We start from the raw sequence: 17,228 nt of genomic DNA on the forward strand, positions 1-17,228 counted from the left end.
TGCTATAAAGTTCAAAATCTCCTACTTACGAACCCATTTTCGGTTATGATTTTATTGTATAATGTGTCAAATTAAGTTATTTATAAAATAATCGAAAAAAAAATTAACATTTATGCCTGAACATCCACAAAATAAAATAAAAGGCACTTTTTGGCCATGTTTTTTTCTTGCTTAAATCAAAACAGGCGGATGGTGTTGAGCGGGAATTTAAACCTTATCGCCATCTACGTAAGGGTTGTTATTGATAACGGCTCAATTTAAAATATTACACTACGTAGTGCATCGCCTTAAAAGGTGTATTGTATTGTCACTGTGTTGAGTTTTCCGGTTACCCTCACAACAACTTCAATTTGGAATGTAAACAGTCCCACAATCCCCGTTGTCGTCATCTTACAAATGAACGTGCAAAGTTTTTGCTATAAAATTTCAGTTACGATACATTGTCTAAAATCGGTACAGTTTTCTTGAATAGTTACATACCTCTTTAGAAGTGAGTTATATAAGTTTGGGAAACTCTGGTTTTGACATTGCAAACTCAATGTTTTCCCAAGTACACCTAACAAATCTAAAAATACGTAATATCTTATTTTCTTTCCGAATTAATTCAGTACATTTGTCCGATACAATGAACTGAAAAAAACTTCCAATAATTCGCGCTATTTAAAAATAAAAAGTCCATTCCGTTGGAAATAAAGCCCGAAAAGTGGAAATAAAAAACGCTTCTAGAGACATCAAAGCCGTGCATTAAAAAACCCGGCTTTTGGGGCGAAATGTATTCAAATTATATAATTAAAAGGAAAAAACAGTCTACAAAAGCTTTTCACTTTTTCGCCGAAAAAAAGCGCTTTTTGAAAACAGCCAATTAACACCCAAAAGTGTTGCCGTGTGGATAAAGCAGAAGTAAAATAACCATAGAGGTCATGTCAAGTCATTACTTAGAATTTTAGCATTTTATCAATTTTAATAGATAAGTACAGATAATATTGACAATTTATTAATAATCTCTTCAAATTATTCCGGTTAAAGAATTGACAAGTTTCCTGTTAAGTTTTTAGTAAAAAAGGAATGTATTATCGCGATGTTGGAACACCTGTTCATAATTCCTCGTATACCTATGTGCACAATATAATACAAAATTTTACATCATTGACATTTTTGGTAATAACCTAAATAAATATCGATATGAAGCAATGCGTACGATCGATTATTAATATGAGAGTATGGAATGTATCGGCAGCATCTCCTATCCTCTTCCTATTTTCCTCTTCCTCTCCCCTTCCTTTAACACCAAATTAATTTTAACATATTAAAACTTCATTTCCAATTAACTTTAGCATAAGAAACTTCTGTGGCTTGACTTCAGTTAACTTGTATATTTATATTTATCATTGTATATTTTGTAAAAGCTGTTTGTTTCTTAAAAATAAAATAAATAAATAAAAAACAGCAGGTGCATTAACACGTGTTCCGATATATTAGGAATGCACTAAAAGCTTAATATGAATAATTGGAAGAGATTTTTAATAAACCAGCAATGCTCATTTTTATAATTTCTCTTATTTGATGAGCCAAAACTAAAAAAACCTCTGTAATCTTAAGATTTGTAAGTAGATACTTGAATATCACATTTGAAAAGAAGAATATTTACTGAACTATTAAAACGGCCACCATCTTTAACCGGAACGTAAGAAACAAATTTACGGAAAAATTAAATCCAAAACGCTCGAGCAGTCAGATTTAAAAAGGACATTCGCGTCATGTATTCTCATCACATTCCTTTCTCCATTCATTCGTTCTACGTGCCCAAACGAAGCGTCCCTTTCTTAATCTTGCTCATTACGCTTACATCAGCCTTGCATTCTTTGCGAACCTCCGCATTTTTCACACGGTCTTACCTGGTTGTGCCACACATGCGCCTCAGGGATTTAATTTCTCTGCCAATTACTTTCATATATTTATCGTAATCTGTGTTCACCGTGCTGCGTCCTCCGCATCTCTACAGTCCGTCGAATAAAATAATAAAAGAGCTCGGAAAAAAGAAAAAGAGAATTTTTGGCGCGCAGACCAATTACGCTAAAATCATTAAGCCCGTTTCACAAGGGGCTTTGAGTGCATCCCTCCCTCTTCCTTGCCGAGAGACACATTCTCACAGCTATGCTAATATTCATTTTAAATAGACATTATTTCCATAATGGCTGAATTGCCACTCAAGTACCAGTACCATTGCCTACCTAACTGCTTCGAGGGGTGTTCGCCATCTTTAAAATCACTTAATCGCCGATGTATGGCAATGATATAACGTATCTAACTGCTTCGGGAGGTGTTTGCCATCTTTAAAATCACTTGATCTCCGATGTATGGCAATGATATAACGTATCTAACTGCTTCGGGAGGTGTTCGCCATCTTTAAAATCACTTGATCTCCGATGTATGGCAATGATATAACGTATCTAACTGCTTCGGGAGGTGTTTGCCATCTTTAAACTCACTTGATCTCCGATGTATGGCAATGATATAACGTATCTAACTGCTTCGGGAGGTGTTTGCCATCTTTAAAATCACTTAATCGCCGATGTATGGCAATGATATAACGTATCTAACTGCTTCGGGAGGTGTTTGCCATATTTAAAATCACTTGATAGCCGATGTATGGCAATGATATAACGTATCCAGAGATGTGCTTTATTTCAAATAAATCCATTAAAAATAGAAATGCAAAATGGGTATTTTCCATTTTGCATTTTAAATGCTTTTCTAAAAACCATTTTGCATTTTAAATGCTTTTCTCAATGCATTTTCCATTTTAAATGCTTTTTTACAACATTCTTCCTACTATCTCCACTCATTTTTTTTTATAATCCCCAAATATCAGTCGGTCCTCAACCTCGCTATTAGAGATAATTTACATTTGTGAAGTTGCTCCCTGGTAGGAGCCCTGGCAATTGAGTGATACCATTACAAAAAATACGGATTCAAATAATGAACATGGGGCCATGACGCTGTAATATCAAATGTTAGATAGCAGTTTCTATGTTTTTACGTTGGCAACATTAGTCCTGCGCAAATTTTTTGTGGTTTCATAATCTGTAGTCGTGGTGTTTTTGGATTTACTATCATGTAATATGTTTGTTCTACATTGAGGTCCATTATTAAATGACAAAACTTGTATAATTATTTTAATTGTTTGACCTGAGAAACCATTTTGCATTTTCAATGCATTTTGAAAATAGGTATTTTGCATTTGAAATGCTTTTCTAAAAACCATTTTGCATTTTCAAATGGAAAAGTTTTGACACATTTCCATTTTGCATTTGAAATGGTTTTGGGTACCCATTTTGCACATCTCTGAACGTATCTAACTGCTTCGGGGTGCGTTCGCCATCTTTAAAATCACTTAATCGCCGATGTATGGCAATGATATAACGTATCTAACTGCTTCGGGAGGTGTTTGCCATCTTTAAAATCACGTATGGCAATGATATAACGTATCTAACTGCTTCGGGAGGTGTTTGCCATCTTTAAAATCACGTATGGCAATGATATAACGTATCTAACTGCTTCGGGAGGTGTTTGCCATATTTAAAATCACTTGATAGCCGATGTATGGCAATGATATAACGTATCCAGAGATGTGCTTTATTTCAAATAAATCCATTAAAAATAGAAATGCAAAATGGGTATTTTCCATTTTGCATTTTAAATGCTTTTCTAAAAACCATTTTGCATTTTAAATGCTTTTCTCAATGCATTTTCCATTTTAAATGCTTTTTTACAACATTCTTCCTACTATCTCCACTCATTTTTTTCATAATCCCCAAATATCAGTCGGTCCTCAACCTCGCTATTAGAGATAATTTACATTTGTCAAGTTGCTCCCTGGTAGGAGCCCTGGCAATTGAGTGATACCATTACAAAAAATACGGATTCAAATAATGAACATGGGGCCATGACGCTGTAATATTAAATGTTAGATAGCAGTTTCTATGTTTTTACGTTGGCAACATTAGTCCTGCGCAAATTTTTTGTGGTTTCATAATCTGTAGTCGTGGTGTTTTTGGATTTACTATCATGTAATATGTTTGTTCTACATTGAGGTCCATTATTAAATGACAAAACTTGTATAATTATTTTAATTGTTTGACCTGAGAAACCATTTTGCATTTTCAATGCATTTTGAAAATAGGTATTTTGCATTTGAAATGCTTTTCTAAAAACCATTTTGCATTTTCAAATGGAAAAGTTTTGACACATTTCCATTTTGCATTTCAAATGGTTTTGGGTACCCATTTTGCACATCTCTGAACGTATCTAACTGCTTCGGGGTGCGTTCGCCATCTTTAAAATCACTTAATCGCCGATGTATGGCAATGATATAACGTATCTAACTGCTTCGGGAGGTGTTCGCCATCTTTAAAATCACTTAATCGCCGATGTATGGCAATGATATAACGTATCTAACTGCTTCGGGAGGTGTTCGCCATCTTTAAAATCACTTAATCGCCGATGTATGGCAATGATATAACGTATCTAACTGCTTCGGGAGGTGTTCGCCATCTTTAAAATCACTTAATCGCCGATGTATGGCATTGATATAACCTATCTAACTGCTTCGGGAGGTGTTCGCCATCTTTAAAATCACTTAATCGCCGATGTATGGCAATGATATAACGTATCAGTACAGCGCCATCAGGACGTAAAAGCAAAACGGGCTATTGTTTCTCTATCCGCACTGACAGGCTGAACCACAGCAACACGTGGCGGGATACAGCCAGTTATATATAAGAAACACATGTTACACTGTATTCTGATACACACTGTATGCTGTACGCGACCTCCTCATTGCTATAAAGGAACTTGTGGGGAATTGAGTCCCAATTGCTCCCAACCGTCAGGAGCCCCAATTCCCATTGCATCCCCAATTGGAATTATTAATTGGTTCTCCCCATTTGGGGATTTTGAACATCTATTGTAAGTATTTTAGAAATCTAACCTAACGTAACATATTTAACTGAGTTTTTTTCATCAATTTGTAAGACTTTACATAACTTTTCAAAGGTGTGTTGATTTGTCTTGAGTTATCCGGTTACCATTTCCCAACACCCTAGATCAGGCTGCAAGTTCAATTAATAGACCCGGTATATCGGATGATTTAAAGCTCGGCTTGGTTGGAATGTGGAACTTAGCGAGGCTTTGAACATAATCCGTATATAGTTCGGAAGCCTAGATTCAGCAATATTACATGCATTGTCTATGATTTTATTAGAGGAAAGTAATTGATTTTCTATGTTGTGCGAGTGGTATATCTATGGCTCCTACACTCGCAAGTGCTCGCAAGCTTTCAAAATGTCAAATGTTTTAGGCGGGTTAATTTACGAGTTGATTTTTTGATAAAGTTCCTTACTTCAATCAGTATGGGTCTATACGCGAGGACACTAATTTAAAATTTTATTTTTTTGCTGTAGTCAATGCACTTCATGAAATTATAATTTTTTTTATTTTTTTTATAGTGAATACCTCACAAGAGTCCCAACTGCTCCCGTCTGGAGCCAGTGAGACTATGGCATCCCCAATTGGGGATGTTGTGAGGCTGAAGGTAAGTGGGGAAGGGAAAGAGGAAGGTGGGGAAGTACCTGGCTATTCAGATCTAGTCACTAAACACGGCTAAAGCCATTTGGAGCAACGTTTCAATTCTGAATGGTGGTCTTACACCAGGGCGATACTAAGAGTATCTTCCACTCTGGAACGTGCCGCAAATATACTATATATTATTTTAATTAATTAATTGTGAAATAACACAAATTAATCAAATAAAATTTATTTGCGCACGCCGGGTTCGTACCGCGACCTTCGGAAAGGCAGTCCAATGCGTTACCACTGGACTATGCCGGCCGTCATATGACAAACTTATGACAAACACGACAAATATTTCTCGTATATTACCAGACTATTATAGATTGATTAGCAATTAATAAAATCAACATCCCCGTCGCTTAATGAATGTAACAGCCATACTTATAAAATTATGCAGTTTACGTATATTTCGGTGAGATTGTAAATACTTGCGTGAATGTCATATTTCACGCTTGTTACTGCTAAAGCCTCGGCATAAATAAACCACTCACCGCCTAAAGAGGGAACTATTCTGCGGCTTACGGCCGATTTAGCTAGCTTAAATTTGTTTATACAAAAAATCTTAGAAATCAGTAACTGTTTGGGTTAGTAGTAGTGTTTTATCAACACCTCACTAGGAGAACTTATACCAAGATAAATAAATATTCGATATTTTGATATTTATGTAAATATCATATTTTCGATCCCTGCATGGTGCTGAAAATGCTCCAAGAAAAACCGAATGATTTTTTATCCGTAGTTATATTTCCAAGCGGCAGGTTCGCCAGTGAAAAAAGTAAATTTTGATAAGGAAACTTTCGTTCTAAAAACATATTTCTAATTTGATTTTTTTTTGCTGCCGTGCCGTTAGAAAATGTACTATTTTTTGGATCGTCTCATGTAACACGAGATTTCTTCAAAAACATCGTTTCTGCTCATATAATATTTCGATAACATCGAAGAAAATATGTTTTAGAAAGTTAATAATCCATTGGATTAATTACATTAAATATTTGACGTTTGTAAAGAATCACGCGTTCTGAGTTTCCCTGAAAATTAGAAAATATACCTAGCCAGTTGGAAGCAAATCACGGTAGGTAGGTACCGGCGCACAGTGGCCAATTTTAATGATTTGGCGCGACATCGCTCTCGGCGTTCGACTATTTGGCACCATTGATGTTTTTTTAAGTGTTTTTTTAAGAAATACCACTTATTTTTTGTTAATTCTTATTAGTTGAAATGTTGATAATAATTTTAATGCTTTTATAAAAAGTAGCGTGTAACTTGGGCGCTAAGTTTGTATTTTATGAAAATTAAGTACAATAATTTCTTAAAAATGCAATTACTGGAGTGGCTGGCTTAAGTTGGTGGTGATTTTTTTTGTCCGTGAACAAAAAAGACACAGCAATAATATCCTATTAAAATTAGCGTGAAGACTAGTGAAGATTTTTATTCCTACTCCATTAAAGGAAAAAAAATGGAAACAAAGCTAAACTTTGAACCAAAGCAACAGTTATAATTTATGAAAAAAAAATTTTTTTCAGTTACTTAAATAAAGCACGTATCTTAAAGAATATTTCAAGAATTTTTTTAAAATACTTTTTTGTATAATAAGTTCACAAACAACCCGATTTCGAACGCCTTTAAACTCGCCTAGATACAGCAGCATAGTTGCGCGCCCGAATATCAGTGTACCCCTGTTCTGCGACTAATTACATAATAATTGAGTTTCAAATGTTAATTTAAATTGACAGTGAATAATTGGAAATAACTTTAATTTTATTCTAACGGTACGAAGAACTAAATATTACATACAGTTGATCTTTCTTTGACATATCGGAGTCAAATATAGGATTCTGAAAAAAATTGACGAAAATTAAGTACAAACATTTCTTAAAAATGCAATTACTGGAGTGGCTGGCTAAAGTTGGTGGTGATTTTTTTTGTCCGTGTACAAAAAAGACACAGCAATAATATCCTATTAAAATTAGCGTGAAGACTTGTGAAGATTTTTATTCCTACTCCATTAAAGGCAAAACTTTGGTAAAAAAAATTGGAAAAAAAGTTAAACTTTGAACCAAGGCAACAGTTATAATTTATGAAAAAAAATATTTTTCAGTTATTTAAATAAAGCACGTATCTTAAAGTTTATTTCAAGAATTTTTTTTAAATACTTTTTTGTAGAACAAGTACACAAACAACTTGATTTCGCACACCTTCTAACTCGCCTAGATACAGCAGCATAGTTGCGCGCCCGAATATCAGTGTATCCCTGTTCTGCAACTAATTACATAATAATTGAGTTTCAAATGTTAATTTAAATTGACAATGAATAATTGGGAATAACTTTAATTTTATTCTAACGGTACGAAGAACTAAATATTACATACAGTTGATCTTTCTTTGACATATCGGAGTCAAATATAGGATTCTGAAAAAAATTGACGAAAATTAAGTACAATCATTTCTTAAAAATGCAATTACTGGAGTGGCTGGCTAAAGTTGGTGGTAATTTTTTTTGTCCGTGTACAAAAAAGACACAGCAATAATATCCTATTAAAATTAGCGTGAAGACTTGTGAAGATTTTTATTCCTACTCCATTAAAGGCAAAACTTTGGTAAAAAAAATTGGAAAAAAAGGTAAACTTTGAACCAAGGCAACAGTTATAATTTATGAAAAAAAAATATTTTTCAGTTATTTAAATAAAGCACGTATCTTAAAAAATATGTCAAGTAATTTTTAAAAATACTTTTTTTGTGAAACAAGTACACAAACAACCTGATTCCGCACGCCTTCAAACTCGCCTAGATACAGCAGCATAGTTGCGCGCCCGAACATCTCAGTTCTGTGCGTAATTACCGAGTAAGTAAGCTTCGGATGTTATTTTCAATGGTTTTTTTAATGTCAGTGATTAACTGAGAACACATTGGTAAAAAAAAAATCATTTCGGGAACATGCCGATCTGGGGTCAATGTCGCGCCAGCGCTCAAATTTAAGCCACTGTGCGGCGCCGCTATGGAGTCAGTTAGCTATCAATACTGTTAGCAATAATAAAACGCTAAGTAAATGGTTATAACGAAATATAATATTGTCTTCACGGTCTATGACAATAATAACATCCAACATTCAGTAAGGTTATATCGGGCATTGCGCATTTCAAAATCCCAGCCGTTGACTGTTGGCACCGGGGGCCATAAATCATGCCGGGGGCTGCCTCTTCCCCGGTTGTCCAGCAAGCCCATTCAATCCCTCCTTTACCGGCCGATACGCGCGGCAGCTGGAGTAGTTTCCCTGTTGGCCGACAGAGCGCTCCTCTGGCGGCATAAGAGCGAACCAAATGACTGTGGCGCCAATATTTAAATATGCGGCTAACAATACACATATTTTTTAATATCGTTCGTTGTGCAAAATTACTAGACCATTAAAAGCGTTTTGCGAGATTGCATAATTTCATCTATTTCCCTTGTATATCAATGCATATGTACGCAATAAAATGTCAACATTATATTGTAATAATCTATTACTTCAGTCTACTGTTATAACTTTATTAGATACAGTAACCGTTTATATCAGTTGGAATAAAATTAACACATTTTAATTAAACCGACTGCTAATCTCATCGCACAATTACGCTCCTTTTTTCATAAACACGGGTAAAATTAATCAATATGTAATAATCTATTATTTCAGTCAACTTTGTTATAACTATCTTTAATTGTTGTGACAAACTATACAATGATGGAGTTTTACCTACCATTAAAACTCTTATTATGTTGCCTTCCTCATCCAGAACATATATATTATGTGAGAGACGACATGTCGATTCTTGTCATAGTGGTCTGATCCTACTTCCTTTTTCCTGTTTTGGTAATCCTGGGATGACATCATCTACTCGCTCTGTGATTGGTTGTTTGTTTTGTCACCGGCAGTTGGCGTCTCGCGTCGTTTCATTTGTCAATTATAATCTCACCAAGCAGTGATTAAATATATGTTCTGGATGAGGAAGGCAACATAATAAGAGTTTTAATGGTAGGTAAAACTCCATCATTATGTACTGCCGTTCCTCATCCAGAACATATATATTATGTGAGAAGTGTTTGTTATCGCCTTGGTGACAGAACTGATGTCAATTGTGAGAGGTTATAGGTTCAAACAGATTTGTGAGAGATGGCAATGTCAAAGAGTTACCTCCTTCCATTACCTCCCTTCTGTAATGTTTTGCAAAAGTGTTCTCGCTCTTCCCATTTCCTCTTTCCAGGATCTTTTCAATGGGGCAATTTTCTAACCAGCTCAGTGATGCTACAGCAGACCTTGTACTCCCTGCTGATTTATCAATGCCAGCACTTTTTAGTACTGTTTTCACCCATCCTCCAATTATTGTTCTTGAGGCAGGTTTTGGCGGGCCCGTCGTTGAAATAAATAAATTTGGTATGGAATTTGATTCTTGTCTTCTTACTCTAGATAAGGTGCATACTTTACGGAGCCAATATACTGGATCTGTAGCTCGGTCTGAGGAAGCTTTAAGCTTCCATCTCGACTGCTGACGAGTAGTAGAATCAGTTTTAGATCCAAAAGCTGGCCAAAGTATAATATGATCCCCATTGTCCACGAAACTGTCTGGTGTGTATCGTAACAGAGTAAGATCGTGCACTCTTCGTCCAGATGCGAGTAAAAGAATGACAGCGCATCTTCGAGAAGCCTCAAACAGAGTAACTGTTTCTGTAAGGTTTTCTTTCAACCATACAGTAACTTGTCTAGGGTCCCAGATAGGCAATGCTTTCTTCTTTCTAGAAGTATTAACTATACCTTTCATCACTTGTTTAACTAAGGTATGGCTGCTTAGCGATTCACACTCTGGGTTGGTTAATGTTGAAATGGCTGACTTATGAAGAGCAATGGTACTAGGAGCCAAGCCTTCTTTAAGTTTTAAATTGGCTAAAAATCTTGCCAACTGGGAACCTGAAGGATCAGCTATATCCACCTTATTCTTGACACACCATTGGCCCCACCTCTTCCATGCTAATTTATATGCGGTGACCGTTGAAGATCGCCATCCAGCATTGAGGAGGCCTCTCTCGTGTTCTGACCATTCATTGAGCGCTCCTCTCCAGCCCCAATCTTCCATACTTCCATCTCCAGTTTTTGAATCTGAGGAGGATGAAGACCTGTCGAGATATCCACCAGGTTGTCGAGTAGGTTGGTTATTTGTAAAGGTGGAGCTAGTGCTCTCGACTGGAGATCTGGCAGCCAGAATACCTTGGGCCACCTCGGTACTACCAATAGGTAAATACCGACACACTTGTTTAGATGTTCCAGGACTCTCGGTATCAAGCAAGGCGGTGGAAATACCCATGCCAGAGGGAAGCACCAAATCCTGCTGAAAGCATTGTGATATAGGGCTGCTGTGTCGGTGGGGTCTATGCATACATAACTGTTTACAACATGAGCTCTCTTGGATGCAAATAGGTCCACCATGGGTCTGCCCCAAAGGCAGAATATCTGGTCGGTCGCTGTAGGTAGAAGGTGCCATTCTGGTAACAAGGTCCCTCGGGAAAGATGATCGGCGAGTCCATTGTATCGTCCCGGGAGGTAATACACTTCCATCCTTATGTTGTGCGCGTCCGCTACTTCCAGAATCTGATACGTTAACTGAAGGAGGTTCACTGATTTCGTACCTCCTTCGTTGCGTAGATATGCTAGTACCGTTCTGTTGTCCGATTGAATGAGACAAGTAGAATTGCTCAAACTGGCTCTCTGGTACTTCAATGCATGGAGAATAGCAAACATTTCTTTTAGGTTGCTGTGCCATTTGGTTTGTTGTTGTGTCCAACAGCCTGAGAGTGGGATGTCGTCTATCTGCGCCCCCCACCCGCTGTCTGCTGCGTCTGTCGCAATGAAGTGGCATGCTTTGGGGAAATGGATAAGGGAATGCGTACTCACGTTGTGCCTCCACCAATCTAGATCCTCCAGTACTGCAAGGTTTACAGGTACCTTCTTCCGGAGTGGGAGCTTTGTCATGGCAAGTGACTGGAGCTGCATCTGCCTGCAGTGCAAGCGACCCCAGGGAACCACAAACGCTGCAAAGTTCAGTTGTCCTAGGATGCTCTGCGCCTCCCTCAGGGACCATTCCTTCCTTGTCGTAACCTTTTGCAACGACTTCCATATTGCCCGGCACTTGTTCCTGGTTAGCATCTTCTGATTGAGGCCAGTGTTCCATAACACTCCCAGATATTCTATCGCCTGTGTCGGTAGGTGAACACTTTTCTTTATGTTGATGGTCCAGCCGAGCGACTGTAAGAAATCCAACACTACTAGTGTCTGCAGTCGGAGAGTTTCTTGACTCTGATGAGCCAGGAGAAAATCGTCCAAGTACACAATAACTCGAATGCCCTTTTTTCGAAGGATCTCTGCGATCCAATTGGTTATTGCTGCGAAAATTTGAGGGGAACTGCTCAAGCCCTGGGGCAAACATGTCATCTGCAGACATTGACCTCTGTACACGACACGCAGAAAACGTCGATGGGTCTTTGCCACTGGTATATGAAAGTACGCATGCGCCAGATCTACTTTTGTCATATAGTCTCCGGGTTGCAAAAAGTCGGGTACTTTGAAGTGGGAGATCAGGGAAAACTTTTTCCCTCGCACAAAATCGTTCAACACTTTCAGATTGATGATGGGACGATCGGTCCCGTCGCTCTTCTGCACCAGAAACATCTGGGAGAGAAAACCCCGATTCATGGGTGCTGGTTCCAGCACTCCCATCTTCAGCAACTCCTTTATTTGTATGTCCATTTCGGGTGTTTGTCTTGTGGTGAAATTGTGCAACCTCACCTGAGTGGGTCTGGACAATGGAGGTCTCAACCAAAATGGGATCCGATAGCCATTGAGGATTTTTAGGGCGAAGTCGGGGGCATTTGCGATACGCCATTGTTCTAAAGAACTTCGCAATTGCCCTCCCTGAAATCGCCTGGGCTGATTGTCAATTGTTTCGGGGACGACGGTGCGAGGTCTGCCCACGCCCCGTCGGCCTCCGAAATTTCCGTCCTCTGCTGGAAGAGGAGGAAGGGCCAGAGTGGTGACCGGGGTCTGCCCGCCGGTACTGATATGGAAATTGGGTGAAACCCAGATTTCCTGCAGAAGCACATTGAGTCTGTGTTCTGTTATTTGGCCTTGACACAGATTCCAAGTCAGATCTTGCAGACCCCAAGGGTTGCCTCGCAATCCTTGGGGTCTGCGAGATCTGAGCCCTGAAGACTTTGCTTGCCCCACCAAGTCTCTGCAACTGGGAGACAAGCTTGTCTTCATTAAAAAGGTGCGATACCGTTGGAGGAATTTTATCCAGGGCTGATTTCTCCGATGGAGTTTTGCACAACTCCAGGATACGATGGCGTCGCCGCTCAACGATTTCCGCCCGCTTCCCACAAGCTATCTGAAGGATTGCATCGTTTTTTGCAATACTTCCCCCAAGGACATCCTGAAATTTCTCCGCTAGGGTCTTCGGCGAAAGTTCGGTGTCAGGCTGACAGCTCCAGGTTAGGACGCTCTGTATAGAGTCCTGGATGACCTGCCTTTGTTGGAGCGCCACGTGAGTGATTGCTGCAAAGGCCCTTTCCATTCCTGTGAGTTGAGCACATGCCGGCGTGAGGGAATTGAGCTCGCAATTTACTTCCAACTCTTTGAATCCCGGGTCTGCTGCATATTCTTTTAATGCCTTTGCGTAGCGTACGTTACACCAACCGGGAGTATCAAAATTTTGCAGGCGCTCCACCATCTTTAACATAGCATCTGTCGGTGCTCCCATTAACGGTTCCTTTAACGCAACTGTGGGATCCGGCACACGAAAAATCGGAGCAGCGGATGTACCACAAGCACTGGTGCCTGACGCGTCTATAGGGGTTGACAAAGACTCGCCGTCAATTTCGGAACCCTCAAACTCACTCGCGTCAGAATTGCCGGCGGCCGCGGCATCTCGCCTGAACACGAAACGCTGCAGATCGCTTAACTGGCGCGTCAATTTCTTGAGCATCTTCTTTTGCGATCTCTTTTTGCGCCTTTTGTTTTTAGGCCGCGAACAACCCGAACTCGAAGACGAATCCGAATTCTCGCTGCGACGTCTGTGTGTAGAGGAGGAATCGATATCCTCGCTACGGCGTTTGTGCGTAGATTTCGTCGGAACTACGGTAGACATTATGACGCAACAAATCTGACCGTTATACTGCGTTCTTCCCGCCAAATGCACAACGCGTAATCTACACAAAGCACTATTTTTTCTTTTCACGAAAAGGAAACACTCTCAAGGAAGTTATTTCACTCGTTTTTGAGTTATCTCAGCACTTATGTATTTGAAAAAACTTAGCGCGAGATAATTCGACCACATTCGAAAGAATTTCGATGTCAATTTGACAAATGAAACGACGCGAGACGCCAACTGCCGGTGACAAAACAAACAACCAATCACAGAGCGAGTAGATGATGTCATCCCAGGATTACCAAAACAGGAAAAAGGAAGTAGGATCAGACCACTATGACAAGAATCGACATGTCGTCTCTCACATAATATATATGTTCTGGATGAGGAACGGCAGTACATAATATTGATTTACCAGATTTACCTTATATACGACATTGACGGTTGTAACACATATTTAAGCACTGCAAGTCTCCTATGAGAGCAGATTCTATTAGATACAGTAACAGTTAATATCAGTTGTAGACATTTAGTGAATAATAGTGTTTCATTTGAAAGAATCCATAACAAATACGTACAATTTCATTTATTCAAACTGTCATTCTTATTATGCCTAAATTGAACATGTTATTATTCATTAACTCCTTACCTATAAAATGTAACTGTTGTCAGTATCATTTAAACTGGGCGAAGCCCAATCAAGAGCCGCCCGCAGAGCCTAGCGGAGCGGGATTTTAACTGCTATTCAATGTATTACTATAATTCGCATGACATAGACATGCCTTAACATGAAATCTGGATATCATTGCGACGAGCTGTGAACGAGACCCAACTTTTGTTCACTCTATTTGAGATTTGTAATGAGGAAAAGTAATTCGTAAGCAAATTTTATTTATGAGGACTGAATAGTGATATCACAATGTGAGTTGCCTGTATACTGTCAGATTCATTTACTGACAAACAGAAAGGGAGACGTTCACGCCATCAATTTATAGTTATGCCATAATATTGGCATAACTTGATTTGTTACCCTTTCCCTTGATTGGCTGGTGTATCTATTTGAATGTCAAAGACCCCACCAGCGTCTGTCTGTATGTGTTCTTAGTTCTTTTAAACCACGCAACGGATTTTGATAGGGTTTTCACTATCATTTAGAAAATTTCTTCCGGAAGCTTGATGTATATAATACATGCATATTATATTTATAGTAGGTAGAGAAAAGTCGATGTTTTGTAATAAAATCGAAAAAAAAAATTTCGAGAGCTTACATTGCTTACGTTGGCTAAACAGTACATCAAAATAATGTACTACGGATTTATATATCTTAAAACGACTACAGAAAAGTCCCTCCTAAGGATAACCCCCAGCAACACCGGGTACACGTCAGCTAGTATTCTTATAAAATATTTTTTAATGCGACATTAAATGAGAAATTGCAACTCTACAAAATAGATTTGAAAAGAACAATTTGTGGAAATAACTGTGCTTTGTTGACTAACATAATCCAGAAAACCACTGCAATCCTACTGAACACGTACGAAAAAGCAAGATATGGATTTACTCTGTTATATTCATCTGCACTCTTTAACCCTCCCGCACCGGAGGGGGGGTAATAAACATCCCCCAAACATTGTTGTCTATAATTCAGGGAATCCTGGAAAAACTATACTATTACTATTTTTTGAATACATCTATTTGAATTTCACTTTTGTTTTCGTGAATGCATTAATGCAAATCTTGGAAGTGGAAATTAATCCACTTTCCGACATTTGATCCAGTTGAAACTCAGCAAATAGATTCACTGTAGATGACAATGCATTCTATCAACTTTTGGTAGCAATCACGCACTTCTCTGAAATTGGACGGCATTACAGCAGTTAACATACTAAATAAATGTCAGTCCTACCCAATCGAGATTTGGCTCAGTTGTTAGCGTGGTTGACTCCAGTCCCTGGGGAGGAAGGTTTAATAAGAATATAGTTTGAATTTGTCTATTAATAAGAATATACAGGGTTTTCCAATAAGAGGTGTTATTTTGATTTCCAATCGAAAAAGATCAATGGTTTCGTTGCTTGTGTGGCACGTAACGCCGTCTTCTTGAAAGTAAACGTTGTCCAGATCAATACCATCCAATTCCGGCCATAAAAAATCATTAATCATCTCTCGATAGCGCAATCCATTCACCGTAACTGTTGCTCCAGCCTCATTTTCGAAAAAGTAAGGTCCAATGACTCCGCCGGACCATAAACCGCACCAAACAGTCACACGTTGAGGATAGAGAGGCTTTTCAACAATAACTCTTGGGTTTTCTGATCCCCAGATGCGACAATTTTGCTTGTTGACGAAGCCACCGAGGTGGAAATGGGCCTCATCACTGAAGATGATTTGCATTTGATTCACTCAAGTGAAAAAAAAACTTTGCTTTTAAAGGTTGATTTTAAGATATTACAAAAAATTTATTCAATTCTGACTTAATTTTTGCTATTCTAATAAGCCTCAAGTGCAGATTACTGAAAAGGGCTACAATAATAAAATATGTATTTGAGTGATGTCCGGTTAAAAGGTAGGTATAAAAAAAATGTAATTTATATTGTAACGGACGTAGTTGGCCACATTATTTTATTTCATAACAAAATGTTTTACATTTATAAAATGTGCCTACCCCACGCCACTGGCAAAATCACCACTCCCCGCCACTGGTCATTTTGTTCCAATTTTCGGCCCAGGCGGCCCGAAAACTTTGACCCCGAACGGCACCGATACCGCATCGCGCGTCTACCATTGCCGAGCGGATCGATGTTCCATTTTTTCTATGTAAAATTCACTAGGAAAAATCAATTTTTAAATGTTGCAAATGTCTGTATTTTATTTGTACATCTTCTCGGCGGTAGTTAAATAAACACTATTTGCTATGTATTACCGCTGAGGAGATACTAAAAAAGCTGTTTTTCACATATATGTATAACCATTTTTTAACAATATTTTTTACCTTTTTTGCGTGTACAAAAATCCAGGAACCTCGTAGCATAGTGAATCTTATCTCTTTCTGAGCGCTATGTTACAGGGGACCTGGGAAAAATGCTAACTTAACAATATTTTACCAATTTTGATTGCTTTAAGATCATTTTTACACATTTATTTACAAACTTTTCTTATTTTTCGTCGTATCTTGACAAACAAAAAATCTAGTTGTCAAGATACACATTCTTTTAACTACTATGCATTTAAACTATGTAATTGTTATTCATTTAAGCCTTCAAAATCTTTTCTAACTCGCAAATTCAAGCGACAACCTTCGACTATGCTACTGGCAAAATGAATATGCAACATTTTGCCGGGGCATATAAACACATTACTGGCGCGGGTACAATCCCCCGCCACTTTTGGACTCAAAGCCCAATGTCGGGTGCGAGTCATGCTTATTGAATA

Source organism: Hesperophylax consimilis, chromosome 19, assembly GCF_061612785.1.
Source record: "Hesperophylax consimilis isolate HC1 chromosome 19, BYU_Hcon_1.0, whole genome shotgun sequence".
NCBI lineage: Eukaryota > Metazoa > Arthropoda > Insecta > Trichoptera > Limnephilidae > Hesperophylax > Hesperophylax consimilis.